Raw genomic sequence first — 18,260 nt, forward strand, 5'->3', positions numbered from 1 at the left:
AAATGACACCATTTTGGAAACTAGACCCCCCAAGGAACTTATATAGATGTGTGGTGAGCACTTTGAACCCCCCAGTGCTTCACTGAAGTTTATAACGTCCGGGCGTGAAAATAAAAAAATCGTATTTTTTCCACAAACATCATCTTTTAGTCCCCATTTTTTTATTTTCCCAAGGGTAACAGGAGAAATTGGACCCCAAAAGTTGTTGTCCAATTTGTCCTGAGTACGCTGACACCCCATATGTGGGAGAAAACTACTGTATGGACACACGTCAGGGCTCGGAAGGGAAGTAGTGACGTTTTGGAATGCAGACTTTGATGGAATGGTCTGCGGGTGTCATGTTGCCTTTGGAGAGCCCCTAATGTACCTAAACAGTGAAAACCCCCCACAAATGATCCCATTTTGGAAACTAGACCCCCTGAGGAACTTATCTAGATGTGTGGTGAGCACTTTGAACCCCCAAGGGCTTCACAGAAGTTTATAATGCCCAGGCATGAAAATAAAAAAATCGTATTTTTTCCACAAACATGATCAATTAGTCCCCAATTTTTTTATTTTCCCAAGGGTAACAGGAGAAATTGGACCCCAAAAGTTGTTGTCCAATTTGTCCTGAGTACGCTGATACCTCATATGTGGGAGAAAACTACTGTATGGGCACACATCAGGGCTCGGAAGGGAAGTAGTGATGTTTTGGAATGCAGACTTTGATGGCATGGTCTGCGGGTGTCATGTTGCTTTTGGAAAGCCCCTGATGTACCTAAACAGTGGAAACTCCCCACAAGTGACCCCATTTTGGAAACTAGACCCCCTAATGAACTTATCTAGATGTGTGGTGAGCACTTTGAACCCCCCAGTGCTTCACAAAAGTTTATAACGACCGGGCATGAAAATAAAAATATCGTATTTTTTCAACAAACATCATCATTTAGTCCCCAATTTTTTTATTTTCCCAAGGGTAACAGGAGAAATTGGACCCCAAAAGTTGTTGTCCAATTTGTCCTGAGTACGCTGATACCTCATATGTGGGAGAAAACTACTGTATGGGCACACGTCGGGGCTCAGAAGGGAAGTAGTGACGTTTTGGAATGCAGACTTTGATGGATTGGTCTGCGGGTGTCATGTGCGTTTGGAGAGCCCCTGATGTACCTAAACTTTTGAAACTCCCCACAAGTGACCCCATTTTGGAAACTAGACCCCCCACGGAGCTTATCTAGATGTGTGGAGAGCACTTTGAACCCCCAAGTGCTTCACAGAAGTTTATAACGCCTGGGCGTGAAAATAAAAAAAAACATTTTTTTCCGCAAAATTATATTTTTGCCCCCAATTTTTTATTTTCCTAAGGGTAACAGGAGAAATTGGACCCCAAAAGTTGTTTTGTAATTTGTCCTGAGTAGGCTGATACCCTACATGTGGGGGTAAAACACTGTTTGGGCGCATGGCAGAGCTTGGAAGGGAAGGAGCACCATTTGACTTTTTCAACGCAGAATTGGCTGGAACTGAGATCAGACGCCATGTTGCCTTTGGAGAGCACCTGATGTGCCCAAACAGTGGAAACCCCCCAATTATAACTCCAACCCTAACCTCAACACACCCCTAACCCTAATCTGAGCCCTAGCCCTAACCCTAGCCCTAACCCTAACCCTAGCCCTAGCCCTAACCCTAACCCTAACCCTACCCTAAGGCTGTGTGCACACGCTGCGGATTATGTGCGGATTCATCCGCGCGGATTTTGTAAAATCCGCAGGTGAAACCGCAGGTCAAAAGACCTGCGGTTTTACCTGCGGATTGCTCTGCGGTTTTGCCCTGCGGTTTTTCATCTCCTCAATGGAGGAGATGGCAAACCGCAGGAGAATCCGCAGAAAGAATTGACATGTCAATTCTTTCTGCGGATTGAAAACCGCAGATAATCCGCGCGGAAAATTCCGCACCGTCTGCACTGCGGTTTTTGATTCCCATAGGGAATCATGGTACTGTACACTGCAGCAAAAACTGCTGCGGGTCCGCAGCGGCCAAAACCGCTGCGGAACCGCAGCAAAATCCGCAGCGTGTGCACACAGCCTTACCCTAACCCTAGCGGGAAAATGGAAATAAATACATTTTCTTTTAGTTTTATTATTTTTCCCTAACTAAGGGGGTGATAACGGGGGGTTTGATTTACTATTTATGGCGGTTTTTATGTTTGGCGGCTGTCACACGCTAAAAGACTCTTTTTATTGTAAAAGTAGTTTTTGCATCACCACATATTGAGAGCTATAATTTTTCCGTATTTTGACCCACCGAGTCATGTGAGGTCTTATTTTTTGCGGGACGAGTTGACGTTTTTATTGGTACCATTTTCGGGCACGTGACATTTTTTGATCGCTTTTTATTCCGTTTGATCTTCATTCAAGTGCCAGGGAGAAACCTCCTTAACCACTTAGCGACCGCGGATACGCCTTTTAACGGCGGTAATTAAGTGTACATAAACCACAGGGCCGCTAATTCCCGGCGCTGTGGAGAAAGTGAATAGCGCCCCCCCAGTGTCGGATTTTCTCCAGGGTCTCAGCAGCCGGGGGTAGCCGAGACCCCAGAGAACATGAATCAGTCAGTTTTTACCTACCACGCTTTTGCGATCACCGTTATTAACCCTATAGCAGTGACTGCAAAAAAAGCCGCGATTTTGCATTAAATTTCTTTTTCCTCTGATGTGATCGCACATCAGAAGAGAAAGAACTAGGGTCCCCGATCCCCCCCGGTACCTCTCCGTGGTCCAGGGTCCCCTCCCAGTCGTCCCGCGTCCCGCTGGCGTCCTCCATCTTGGATCTGGAAGAAAATGGCGGGCGCATGCGCAGTGCACCCGCCGGGAATCTGACGATTCCAGCTGGCAGATTCCATTCATTCATTTTGATCACTATGATAAACTATCACAGTGATCAAAATAAAAAAATAGCACATAACCCCCCTTGGTTATCACCCCCTTAGTTAGGCCAACATAACAAAATAAAGAAAATATTTTTTTTTCAGATTTCCATTAGGGTTAGGGCTAGGGCTAGGGTTTGGGCTAGGGTTAGGGTTAGGGCTAGGGTTAGGGCTAGGGTTAGGGCTAGGGTTATGGTTGGGCTATGGTTAGGGTTAGGGTTAGGGTTAGGGCTAGGGTTAGATTTAGGGTTAGGGCAAACTAGGATTAGGGTTAGAATTATGATTAGGGATTAGAGTTGGGATTAGGGTTAGGGTTGGGATTAGGGTTAGGGCTGTGTTGGGGTTAGGGTTGGAGTAAGAATTGAGGAGATTCCACTATTTACCAACTTTGGGGGTTTAAAAATTGGGGTCTAAAAAATCACTTTTGTGGAAATAAAAGACTTTTTATTTTCACGGCTCTGCGTTTATAAACTTCTGTGAAGTGCTAGGGGGTTCAAAGTGCTCACCTCACATCTAGATAAGCTCCTTGGGGGGTCTAATTTCCAAAATGGGGTCACTTGTGGGGGGTTTCCACTGTTTAGGCCCAACAGGGGTTCTGCAAACACAACATGACGCCCACAGACCATTCCATCAAAGTCTGCATTCCAAAATGGCACTCCTTCCCTTCCAAGCTCTCCCATGCGCCCAAACAGTGGTTCCCCCCACATATGGGGTATCAGCATAATCAGGACAAATCGCACAACAACTGAGGGAGTATGATTTCTCCTGTTACCCTTGTAAAAATAAAAATTTGTGAGCGAAAAAATCATTTTTGTGGAAATAAAATTTTTTATTTTCACGGCTCTACGTTATAAACTTCTGTGATGCACTTGAAGGTTCAAAGTGCTCACCACGCATCTAGATAAGTTCCCTAAGGGGTCTAGTTTCCAAAATGGGGTCACTTGTTGGAGGTTTCCACTGTTTAGGCACATTAAGGGCTCTCCAAACACAACATGGCATCTGACCTCAATTCCAGCCAATTCTGCATTGAAAAAGTCAAACGGCGCTCCATCCCTTGCGAGCTCTGCTGTGTGCTGAAGAAGTGGTTTACCCCCACATATGGGGTATCAGCGTATTCAGGAGAAATTGTACAACAAATTTTGTGGTTGATTTTCTCTTTTAACACTTGTGAAAATAAAAAAAATTGGATCTGAATTAAATTTTTGCAAAAAAAGTTAAATGTTAATTTTTTCCTTCCACATTGCTTTAGATCCTGTGAAGCATGTAAAGGGTTAATTAACTTCTTGAATGTGGTTTTGAGCACCTTGAGGGGTCTAGTTTTTAGAATGGTGCCACTTTTGGGTATTTTCTGTCATGTACACCCCTCAAAATGACTTTAAATATGATGTGGTCCCGAAAAAAAATGGTTTTGTAAATTTTGTTGTAAAAATGAGAAATCGCTGGTCAAATTTTAACCCTTATAACTTCCTAACAAAAAAACATTTTGCTTCCAAAATTGTGCTGATGTAAAGTAGACATGTGGGAAATGTTATTTATTAATAAATTTGTGTGACACATCTCTCTGATTTAAGGTCATAGAAATTTAAAATTTTAAAATTGCAAAATTTTCAAAATATTCGCCATATTTCTTTTTTTTTCATAAATAAACACAAGACTTATTGAAGAAATTTTACCACTACCATGAAGTACAATATGTCACAAAAAAACATTCTCAGAATCAGCGGGATCCATTAAAGCATTCCAGAGTTATAACCTCATAAATTGACAGTGGTTAGAATTGTAAAAATTGGCCTGGTCATTAAGCTGCAAACTGGCTCTGTCGCTAAGGCGTTAAACTGGTCAGTTATTTAGTTACCAACAACAAATGCATACAACAAATGTATTTACTATTAACATGTAACTGGTCAGTTACTAAACAGCACATGCATACAGTGTCCGTTTTAGGACATGATCATATATCAAAATCAAACATCAGAAATACTCTGTCTGATACCTGATTCTCATACCTGATACCTGATGTCTGATACATGATACCATACGTGATGTCTGATACCTGATACCTGATACCTGATAACTGATACCTGATACCTGATACCTGTAAACTGATAACTGATACCTGATACCTGATAACTGATAACTGATACCTGATAACTGATACCTGATAACTGATAACTGATACCTGATACCTGATAACTGATAACTGATACCTGATAACTGAGACCTGATACCTGATACCTGATAACTGATAACTGATACCTGATAACTGATACCTGATACCTGATACCTGATAACTGATAACTGATACCTGATACCTGATACCTGATAACTGATAACTGATACCTGATAACTGATACCTGATAACTGATAACTGATACCTGATACCTGATAACTGATAACTGATACCTGATAACTGAGACCTGATACCTGATACCTGATAACTGATAACTGATACCTGATAACTGATACCTGATACCTGATACCTGATAACTGATAACTGATACCTGATACCTGATACCTGATAACTGATACCTGATACCTGATACCTGATAACTGATACCTGATAACTGATAACTGATACCTGATACCTGATACCTGATAACTGATAACTGATACCTGATAACTGATACCTGATACCTGATAACTGATACCTGATACCTGATAACTGATACCTGATACCTGATACCTGATAACTGATAACTGATACCTGATAACTGATACCTGATAACTGATACCTGATAACTGATACCTGATAACTGATAACTGATAACTGATACCTGATAACTGATAACTGATAACTGATACCTGATAACTGATACCTGATAACTGATAACAGATACCTGATAACTGATACCTGATAACTGATAACTGATAACTGATAACTGATAACTGATACCTGATACCTGATAACTGATACCTGATACCTGATAACTGATAACTGATACCTGATAACTGATAACTGATACCTGATAACTGATACCTGATAACTGATACCTGATACCCGATACCCGATACCCGATACCTGATAACTGATAACTGATACCTGATACCTGATACCTGATAATTGATACCTGATAACTGATAACTGATAACTGATACCTGATACCTGATACCTGATAACTGATACCTGATACCTGATAACTGATACCTGATACCTGATAACTGATACCTGATACCTGATACCTGATAACTGATACCTGATACCTGATACCTGATACCTGATAACTGATAACTGATACCTAATACCTGATAACTGATAACTGATAACTGATAACTGATACCTGATACCTGATAACTGATAACTGATAACTGATACCTGATAACTGATACCCGATACCCGATACCCGATACCCGATACCCGATAACTGATACCTGATAACTGACACCTGATACCTGATACCTGATACCTGATAACTGATAACTGATACCTGATAACTGATAACTGATAACTGATAACTGATACCTGATACCTGATACCTGATAACTGATACCTGATACTTGATAACTGATACCTGATAACTGATACCTGATACCTGATAACTGATACCTGATACCTGATACCTGATACCTGATACCTGATAACTGATAACTGATACCTAATACCTGATAACTGATAACTGATAACTGATACCTGATACCTGATAACTGATAACTGATACCCGATACCCGATACCCGATAACTGATAACTGATAACTGATACCTGATACCTGATAATTGATAACTGATAACTGATAACTGATAACTGATACCCGATACCCGATAACTGATAACTGATAACTGATACCCGATAACTGATAACTGATAACTGATACCTGATAACTGATAACTGATAACTGATACATGATACCTGATAACTGATAACTGATAACTGATACCTGATAACTGATAACTGATAACTGATACCCGATACCTGATACCCGATACCCGATACCCGATAACTGATACCTGATAACTGATAACTGATACCTGATAACTGATAACTGATAACTGATACCTGATACCTGATAACTGATAACTGATAACTGATACCTGATAACTGATAACTGATAACTGATACCCGATACCCGATACCCGATACCCGATACCCGATAACTGATAACTGATACCTGATAACTGATAACTGATAACTGATACCTGATACCTGATACCTGATACCTGATACCTTATAACTGATAACTGATACCTGATAAATGATAACTGATACCCGATACCCGATACCCGATACCCGATAACTGATACCTGATACCTGATACCTGATAACTGATAACTGATAACTGATGCCTGATACCTGATAACTGATACCTGATAACTGATACCTGATAACTGATAACTGATAACTGATACCTGATAACTGATACCTGATAACTGATACCTGATACCTGATAACTGAGAACTGATACCTGATACCTGATAACTGATAACTGATACCTGATAACTGATAACTGATACCTGATACCTGATAACTGATAACTGATAACTGATACCTGATAACTGATAACTGATACCTGATAACTGATACCTGATAACTGATAACTGATACCTGATAACTGATAAATGATACCTGATAACTGATAACTGATACCTGATACCTGATAACTGATAACTGATACCTGATAACTGATAACTGATACCTGATACCTGATAACTGATAACTGATACCTGATAACTGATACCTGATACCGGATACCCGATACCCGATACCCGATAACTGATAACTGATACCTGATACCTGATAACTGATAACTGATACCTGATAACTGATACCGGATACCCGATACCCGATACCTGATAACTGATAACTGATACCTGATACCTGATACCTGATAATTGATACCTGATAACTGATACCTGATACCTGATACCTGATAACTGATACCTGATACCTGATAACTGATACCTGATACCTGATAACTGATACCTGATACCTGATACCTGATACCTGATAACTGATACCTGATACCTGATAACTGATAACTGATACCTAATACCTGATAACTGATAACTGATAACTGATACCTGATACCTGATAACTGATACCTGATACCTGATACCTGATAACTGATACCTGATACCTGATACCTGATAACTGATAACTGATACCTAATAACTGATAACTGATAACTGATAACTGATACCTGATACCTGATAACTGATAACTGATACCTGATACCTGATAACTGATACCTGATAACTGATAACTGATACCCGATACCCGATACCCGATAACTGATAACTGATACCTGATAACTGATACCTGATACCTGATAACTGATAACTGATACCTGATACCTGATACCTGATACCTGATAACTGATACCTGATACCTGATACCTGATACCTGATAACTGATAACTGATACCTGATACCTGATAACTGATAACTGATAACTGATAACTGATACCTGATACCTCTTACCTGATAACTGATAACTGATACCTGATACCTGATACCTGATAACTGATACCTGATAACTGATACCCGATACCCGATAACTGATAACTGATACCTGATAACTGATAACTGATAACTGATGCCTGATACCTGATAACTGATACCTGATAACTGATACCTGATAACTGATAACTGATACCTGATACCTGATAACTGATACCTGATAACTGATACCTGATAACTGATACCTGATACCTGATAACTGAGAACTGATACCTGATACCTGATAACTGATAACTGATACCTGATAACTGATAACTGATACCTGATACCTGATAACTGATAACTGATACCTGATAACTGATAACTGATACCTGATAACTGATAACTGATACCTGATACCTGATAACTGATACCTGATAACTGATACCTGATAACTGATACCTGATACCTGATAACTGATAACTGATACCTGATACCTGATAACTGATAACTGATACCTGATAACTGATAACTGATACCTGATACCTGATAACTGATAACTGATACCTGATAACTGATACCTGATACCGGATACCCGATACCCGATACCTGATAACTGATAACTGATAACTGATACCTGATACCTGATAACTGATACCTGATAACTGATACCGGATACCCGATACCCGATACCTGATAACTGATAACTGATACCTGATACCTGATACCTGATAATTGATACCTGATAACTGATAACTGATACCTGATACCTGATACCTGATAACTGATACCTGATACCTGATAACTGATACCTGATACCTGATAACTGATACCTGATACCTGATACCTGATAACTGATACCTGATACCTGATAACTGATACCTGATACCTGATAACTGATAACTGATACCTAATACCTGATAACTGATAACTGATAACTGATACCTGATACCTGATAACTGATACCTGATACCTGATAACTGATACCTGATACCTGATAACTGATAACTGATACCTGATACCTGATAACTGATACCTGATACCTGATAACTGATACCTGATACCTGATACCTGATAACTGATACCTGATACCTGATAACTGATACCTGATACCTGATAACTGATAACTGATACCTAATACCTGATAACTGATAACTGATAACTGATACCTGATACCTGATACCTGATAACTGATACCTGATACCTGATACCTGATAACTGATACCTAATAACTGATAACTGATAACTGATAACTGATAACTGATAACTGATACCTGATACCTGATAACTGATAACTGATACCTGATACCTGATAACTGATACCTGATAACTGATAACTGATACCCGATACCCGATACCCGATACCCGATAACTGATAACTGATACCTGATAACTGATACCTGATACCTGATAACTGATAACTGATACCTGATACCTGATACCTGATAACTGATACCTGATACCTGATACCTGATAACTGATAACTGATACCTGATACCTGATAACTGATAACTGATAACTGATACCTGATACCTCTTACCTGATAACTGATAACTGATACCTGATACCTGATACCTGATAACTGATACCTGATAACTGATACCTGATACCTGATAACTGATACCTGATACCTGATAACTGATACCTGATAACTGATACCTGATAACTGATACCTGATACCTGATACCTGATAACTGATACCTAATAACTGATACCTGATAACTGATAACTGATACCTGATACCTGATACCTGATAACTGATACCTGATAACTGATACCTGATACCTGATAACTGATACCTGATACCTGATACCTGATAACTGATACCTTATACCTGATAACTGATACCTGATACCTGATACCTGATAACTGATAACTGATAACTGATACCTTATACCTGATACCTGATAACTGATAACTGATACCTGATAACTGATAACTGATAACTGATAACTGATACCTTATACCTGATAACTGATACCTGATAACTGATAACTGATAACTGATACCTGATACCTGATACCTGATAACTGATACCTGATAACTGATACCTGATAACTGATACCTGATACCTGATACCTGATACCTGATAACTGATACCTGATACCTGATACCTGATACCTGATAACTGATAACTGATACCTGATAACTGATAACTGATATCTGATACCTCTTACCTGATAACTGATAACTGATACCTGATACCTGATAACTGATAACTGATACCTGATAACTGATACCTGATACCTGATAACTGATAACTGATACCTGATAACTGATACCTGATACCTGATAACTGATACCTGATACCTGATAACTGTTACCTGATACCTGATACCTGATAACTGATACCTGATACCTGATACCTGATAACTGATACCTGATACCTGATAACTGATACCTGATAACTGATACCTGATAACTGATAACTGATAACTGATACCTGATACCTGATAACTGATACCTGATAACTGATAACTGATACCTGATAACTGATAACTGATACCTGATAACTGATACCTGATAACTGATAACTGATACCTGATACCTGATACCTGATAACTGATACCTGATACCTGATAACTGATAACTGATACCTGATACCTGATAACTGATAACTGATACCTGATAACTGATAACTGATACCTGATACCTGATAACTGATAACTGATACCTGATACCGGATACCGGATACCCGATACCCGATACCTGATAACTGATAACTGATAACTGATACCTGATACCTGATAATTGATACCTGATAACTGATAACTGATACCTGATACCTGATACCTGATAACTGATACCTGATACCTGATAACTGATACCTGATACCTGATAACTGATACCTGATACCTGATACCTGATAACTGATACCTGATACCTGATACCTGATACCTGATAACTGATAACTGATACCTAATACCTGATAACTGATAACTGATACCTGATAACTGATAACTGATACCCGATACCCGATACCCGATACCCGATAACTGATACCTGATAACTGACACCTGATACCTGATACCTGATACCTGATAACTGATAACTGATACCTGATAACTGATAACTGATAACTGATACCTGATACCTGATACTTGATAACTGATACCTGATACCTGATAACTGATACCTAATACCTGATAACTGATAACTGATAACTGATACCTGATACCTGATAACTGATAACTGATACCCGATACCCGATACCTGATAACTGATAACTGATAACTGATACCTGATAACTGATACCTGATACCTGATAACTGATACCTGATACCTGATAACTGATACCTGATAACTGATAACTGATAACTGATACCTGATAACTGATAACTGATACCCGATACCCGATACCCGATAACTGATAACTGATACCCGATACCCGATACCCGATACCCGATAACTGATAACTGATACCTGATAACTGATAACTGATACCTGATACCTGATAACTGATAACTGATAACTGATACCCGATACCCGATACCCGATACCCGATAACTGATAACTGATAACTGATACCCGATACCCGATACCCGATAACTAATAACTGATACCTGATAACTGATAACTGATACCTGATACCTGATAACTGATAACTGATAACTGATACCCGATACCCGATACCCGATACCCGATAACTGATAACTGATACCCGATACCCGATACCCGATAACTGATAACTGATAACTGATAACTGATACCTGATAACTGATAACTGATAACTGATACCCGATACCCGATACCCGATACCCGATACCCGATACCCGATACCCGATAACTGATAACTGATAACTGATACCCGATACCCGATAACTGATAACTGATAACTGATACCTGATACCTGATAACTGATAACTCATAACTGATAACTGATAACTGATAACTGATACCTGATACCTCTCACCTGATAACTGATAACTGATACCTGATACCTCTTACCTGATAACTGATAACTGATACCCGATACCCGATACCTGATAACTGATAACTGATACCCGATACCCGATACCCGATAACTGATAACTGATAACTGATACCTGATAACTGATAACTGATACCCGATACCCGATACCCGATAACTGATAACTGATAACTGATACCCGATACCCGATACCCGATACCCAATAACTGATAACTGATAACTGATAACTGATAACTGATAACTGATACCTGATAACTGATAACTGATAACTGATTCCCGATACCCGATACCCGATAACTGATAACTGATAACTGATACCCGATACCCGATACCCGATAACTGATAACTGATAACTGATAACTGATAACTGATACCTGATAACTGATAACTGATAACTGATAACTGATACCCGATACCCGATACCCGATACCCGATACCCGATAACTGATAACTGATAACTGATACCCGATACCCGATAACTTATAACTGATAACTGATACCTGATAACTGATAACTGATACCTGATAACTGATACCTGATACCTGATACCTGATAACTGATAACTGATACCTGATACCTGATAACTGATACCTGATAACTGATACCTGATACCTGATACCTGATAACTGATAACTGATAACTGATACCTGATACCTCTTACCTGATAACTGATAACTGATACCTGATACCTGATACCTGATAACTGATAACTGATACCTGATAACTGATACCTGATACCTGATAACTGATACCTGATACCTGATAACTGATACCTGATACCTGATAACTGATACCTGATACCTGATAACTGATACCTGATAACTGATACCTGATAACTGATAACTGATACCTGATACCTGATAACTGATACCTGATAACTGATAACTGATACCTGATAACTGATAACTGATACCTGATAACTGATACCTGATAACTGATAACTGATACCTGATACCTGATACCTGATAACTGATACCTGATACCTGATAACTGATACCTGATACCTGATAACTGATAACTGATACCTGATACCTGATAACTGATACCTGATACCTGATAACTGATAACTGATACCTGATAACTGATAACTGATAACTGATACCTGATACCTGATAACTGATAACTGATACCTGATAACTGATACCTGATACCGGATACCCGATACCCGATACCTGATAACTGATAACTGATAACTGATAACTGATACCTGATACCTGATACCTGATAATTGATACCTGATAACTGATAACTGATAACTGATAACTGATAACTGATACCTGATACCTGATACCTGATAATTGATACCTGATAACTGATAACTGATAACTGATACCTGATACCTGATAACTGATACCTGATAACTGATACCTGATACCTGATAACTGATACCTGATACCTGATACCTGATAACTGATACCTGATACCTGATAACTGATACCTGATACCTGATAACTGATAACTGATAACTGATAACTGATACCTAATACCTGATAACTGATAACTGATATCTGATACCTGATAACTGATAACTGATAACTGATACCCGATACCCGATACCCGATACCCGATACCCGATACCCGATACCCGATAACTGATAACTGATACCTGATAACTGACACCTGATACCTGATACCTGATACTTGATAACTGATAACTGATACCTGATAACTGATAACTGATACCTGATACCTGATAACTGATAACTGATACCTGATAACTGATAACTGATAACTGATAACTGATACCTGATAACTGATACCTGATACCTGATACCTGATACCTGATACCTGATAACTGATACCTTATACCTGATAACTGATACCTTATACCTGATAACTGATACCTGATAACTGATACCTTATACCTGATAACTGATACCTTATACCTGATACCTGATAACTGATAACTGATACCTTATACCTGATAACTGATACCTGATAACTGATAACTGATAACTGATACCTGATACCTGATAACTGATAACTGATACCTGATAACTGATAACTGATAACTGATACCTGATAACTGATAACTGATAACTGATAACTGATAACTGATAACTGATAACTGATAACTGATAACTGATACCTGATAACTGATAACTGATAACTGATAACTGATAACTGATACCTGATAACTGATAACTGATAACTGATAACTGATACCTGATACCTGATACCTGATAACTGATAACTGATACCTTATACCTGATACCTGATACCTGATAACTGATAACTGATACCTTATACCTGATAACTGATACCTGATACCTGATAACTGATAACTGATACCTTATACCTGATAACTGATAACTGATAACTGATACCTGATACCTGATACCTGATACCTGATAACTGATAACTGATAACTGATAACTGATACCTGATACCTGATACCTGATACCTGATACCTGATACCTGATACCTGATAACTGATACCTTATACCTGATAACTGATACCTGATAACTGATAACTGATAACTGATACCTTATACCTGATAACTGATACCTTATACCTGATACCTGATAACTGATAACTGATACCTTATACCTGATAACTGATACCTGATAACTGATAACTGATAACTGATAACTGATAACTGATAACTGATACCTGATAACTGATAACTGATAACTGATAACTGATACCTGATACCTGATAACTGATAACTGATAACTGATAACTGATAACTGATACCTTATACCTGATACCTGATACCTGATAACTGATAACTGATACCTTATACCTGATAACTGATACCTGATACCTGATACCTGATAACTGATAACTGATAACTGATACCTTATACCTGATAACTGATAACTGATAACTGATACCTGATACCTGATACCTGATACCTGATAACTGATAACTGATAACTGATAACTGATACCTGATACCTGATACCTGATAACTTATACCTGATAACTGATAACTGATACCTTATACCTGATAACTGATACCTGATAACTGATACCTGATACCTGATACCTGATAACTGATACCTTATACCTGATACCTGATACCTGATAACTGATAACTGATACCTTATACCTGATAACTGATACCTGATAACTGATAACTGATAACTGATACCTGATAACTGATAACTGATACCTGATAACTGATAACTGATACCTGATACCTGATACCTGATACCTGATACCTGATACCTGATAACTGATAACTGATGTCTGAGACTTGATTACTATCAAAAATCAAACATCAAAATGCTTTTCAGATACAGTACTTGAGTGGATCATTTCATAAGGGAAGAAAAAGGATCCTCAAACATCCTGTAGAGTTCTTGGCTGACTGGTTAAGCAACTGGTTTATGGAATAGGAAATTGTTGGTTCTAATCGCACATCAGATTTTTAATTATTTATATATATATATTTTTTTAACTAGCAGATTATCACACAAAATCCTATCGTGCTTCACTTTTAATATCTGACATTCTTACTATTTTCCTCTCTTGTAATAAAATAATCTCTAGTCTAAGGGTGAACCATCTGCATTCCACTTTTAATATCTGACATTCTTATTATCCTCCTGATTTCTAGTTAAATAATCTTCTATAGCCTAAGGGTGAAGTATCTGCATGAAACATAGTTTTGGTTTAAAATAATAAGAAAAATTATAAAAATTAAAAATTAAGTTTCACTGCTAGGATTTGAGCTCACAACCTCTTGTTAATAATCCTATACACAGTACATTACCACTACACTATAGTGGCAACTGCATAGTTCTTGAGAATGAGACTGATACTTGACTTAATTCATTCAAACATCAAACATCGACATTTTTTCGTTTGATACCTGATACTTGATACTTTATCAAATGTCAAACATCAAAATGTTTTTGTCTGAGACCAGTCAAAGATCAAAATCAAAATGTTTTTCAGATACACCTCACTACAGTACTTGCATGGTTCATCTCATAAGGGAAGAAAAAGCATCCTCTCACAGCCTGTTAATCTGTTGGCTGAGTGTTTAAGCAACTGGTTTATGAAATGGGAAACATGGGTTCGAATCACACATGTTGTTTTTTTGTTTTTATACCGCAGATTACCACACAAAATCCAATTGTGCTTCACTTTTAACATCTGACATTCTTATTATCCTCCTGATGTGTTAGTAAAGAGTTTCGGACATGCTGTGTCTAATGATCAAATTACTTCATAGAATTCTTTTCTTTGCATTCACCCAAGAACTGGCTACAAACTTATGAGCACTAGGTGGTGTCACTAATCCCCTGTGTACAAGGCATGGTCCTCCTGTAGCAGCAAAAACCGGAGCTATGGGTGTGTCCTACACTGCTTGGTTCTGCAGGGGACGTGTGTCTGTTCATTGCCATCTCACAGATCTGCGGAGCATCGGTTCTCTCTGTAAGGCCGGCGTCACACAATACCGTAGAATACGGCCGAGTGCTATGCGAGAAAACATCGGTCCAGTGTTAATCTATGGGGCAGCTCCCATCAGCGTTTATTTTATCAGGCGTATTCAGCGTGCGTGTAAAATCACAGCAGTCTGCGATTGGCACCGAGATTCGGATGAGACTCGCCAATGCAAGTCTATGGGTGCGAGAAAAAAATCGCACAGCACTCGCACCGTGCAAGGCCTGTCCGATTTCTATGCACCAGTGTCCTTTGAAAAAACAGCAATTCATGTACCGCATACAGTAAAATCACACTGATGGATTACAATAGAAAAGATGGAATAGGTACTGTATATAAAATTGTCAGTGACACACACATATATGTATATATATATATATATATAATAGATAGATAGATAGATAGATAGATAGATAGATAGATAGATAGATAGATAGATAGATAGAAGAAAAGCCGGTAATTCAGCAGTCACGGCAGTGTGACATCACAGCAGGAGCCACCAGGATAGAAAAGATGGATTACATACAGTAACTACACACAGAATAGGCAGATATATGGATGTATGTGACATATACAATTAGTACAGCGTGTGTGCAGCTTACTGTACTTGTTTTTAATTAATAAAAGATTATTTTACTAGCAAAAGTGGCGTGAGCTCCCGTGCAATTTTTTCAACCAGCAGAAGGAAAGCTGATCACTGAGGGCTGTTTTTTATAGCCTGTCAGTGATCTAACATTACATAGTGATGTCCTATACTGGGACAATGTAAAAAAGTTAAAAAAAATTACAAAGCTTAAAATTTTTTTTAAAAAAATCCTTAAGGCTATGTGCCCACGTAGGGTTTTTCATGCGATTTTTTCCTGAGCAGAAATGCATGCCCTTGCCAGGGAAAATACATGCGCTTTTTGACACGCGTTTTTGACGCGATTGTCAAGTGTTTTGACATGCGTTTTCCCATGCGTTCTTGCCCATATAATTGATGGTATGCGGAATCGCGGGCGATTCCGCAAAATTAATGAACATGCTGCGTTTTTTACCGCTAAGCGATTCCGCAGCGTTAAATAACGCACCATTGGAACAACATGTGCATTTTCTATTACAAATGCATGGAATGCTTTTTTTAAGCGTTTCCGCGGCAGAATCACACGTTTAAAAACGCCCCGAAACGCTTAAAAATCGCATCATGGACACACAGCCTAAATAAAGAAAAAAAGTTTCCAATAAATACATTTATTTATGTAAATAATAAAAAGTAAATAAAAGTACACATATTTGGTATCGCCACGTCCGTAATAATCCACTCTATAAAACAGTCCCACTAGATAACCTCCTAACTGCACACCGTAAAAAAATAATAACAAGGACTCTATCAGTTAAATGTAACACATTAAATAGAGGTCACCATTGGTAATTTAACCAAATGTAAACAATATAAATCACTCCAAATCAATAAAGTGCCATTAAAAGGGGGAGTTCTTACCCATATAAGTCCCAGTATACCATGCACACAGCAGCCCCAACGCGCGTTTTGCGTTGGCTTCCACAGGGGGCTGTGCTCGTACATTGTGTTTCACTATATATATATATATATATATATACACACACATACAAACAGCTGTTCCAGTAACGTGGAAGCCCCCTATATTTCTGTTTACAGACCAT

The sequence above is a fragment of the Dendrobates tinctorius genome, unplaced genomic scaffold, assembly GCF_039654945.1.
Source record: "Dendrobates tinctorius isolate UK_male_01 unplaced genomic scaffold, ASM3965494v1 ptg000030l, whole genome shotgun sequence".
NCBI lineage: Eukaryota > Metazoa > Chordata > Amphibia > Anura > Dendrobatidae > Dendrobates > Dendrobates tinctorius.